The sequence below is a fragment of the Lactuca serriola genome, chromosome 3 (genome assembly GCF_051521515.1).
Source record: "Lactuca serriola cultivar US96UC23 chromosome 3, Lser_US96UC23_V15, whole genome shotgun sequence".
Classification (NCBI taxonomy): Eukaryota; Viridiplantae; Streptophyta; class Magnoliopsida; order Asterales; family Asteraceae; genus Lactuca; species Lactuca serriola.
Genome location: NC_136410.1, coordinates 138,792,467 through 138,793,498, shown reverse-complemented (window position 1 = coordinate 138,793,498; position 1,032 = coordinate 138,792,467). Strand labels below are relative to the sequence as shown.

Sequence of the window (1,032 nt, the reverse complement as noted above, 5' to 3'; positions counted from 1 at the left end):
TCAACCAAGAAGGTTGGCTGTGCAGGTATTCATCATCAAAGTTCTTTTTGTTTAATGTTCATTATTATTATCCTTTAATGCATATACTTTAGTTTCATTTTCATTAAATTTTCACTAAAATTACATCTAATTACAACTTTGGATTGATCTCATGTTTTTTCAGAGTGTTGCTGCAAGATTAGTAGAAGAAATGTGAGTCAAACTTGGGGAATAAGTTGGTTATACTATTCGATTTGAAGATGTCACAAATTCAGTAAGACTTTATCTAAAGCTCAATAAATGATACATTTATCCAACAATCCTTGGTCTAAACACAAGAGATAACAACAAACTTTTATTTATTTATATTTATCTTTTTGACAGGAGTTAACAAGGATCAAATTTCTAACAGATGGAGTATTACTAAGAGAAATGATGGATGATCCTCTTTTAAGCAAATACAGGTGCTGTTTCTAATCAATTGTTCTTTATAATCTGACATTATCAATTTCTTTAATTTATTCTTTTTTACTTTGTTATCTTTTCAAATTATTTGTTTCTTCTTAAAATGGGAATTATATTTCAGTGTGATTATGGTTGATGAAGCTCAAGAGAGATCCCTTTCAACAGATATATTATTAGGTCCCCTGAAAAAGGTATCACTTAATGATTCAACATCTTTTTTTCTAACGACTTACTAAAAGAACATGTATCATTTTTATTTATTGTGAAATGCAAGAAATATCAGTTCTTTTTCATATATTTATTTATTTTTAATTTCTCAGATACAACGCAGAAGGCCTGAGTTGCGCCTGATTATTACATCAGCCACAATTGAAGCAAAATCAATGGCTGATTTTTTTCATAACAGGTTTTCCTATTAATATAACCACTTATTTCAAGGGTTAAATACTTATAAATATACTAAAAACATTAATAATTAAAGTAACTTGATATATAACTGTATTCATCAGGAAAAGGAGGCCACAGTTGGAAGGAGATGATAATGGACTGCAGACTGAACCTGCTATTTTGTCTGTAAAGGTATATTAT

The 1,032-nt window shown here is 28.7% G+C and overlaps 1 long non-coding RNA gene across 1 annotated transcript; it reads left to right on the top strand.

The window, feature by feature from the left end:
- The first annotated feature begins 200 nt into the window (after positions 1–200).
- On the top strand, positions 201–638 carry LOC145094680 (uncharacterized). The gene is made up of 3 exons (XR_013703481.1): positions 201–253; positions 364–443; positions 566–638. It is a non-coding gene; the product is annotated as an uncharacterized LOC145094680 (long non-coding RNA).
- Positions 639–1,032: the final 394 nt, after the last annotated feature.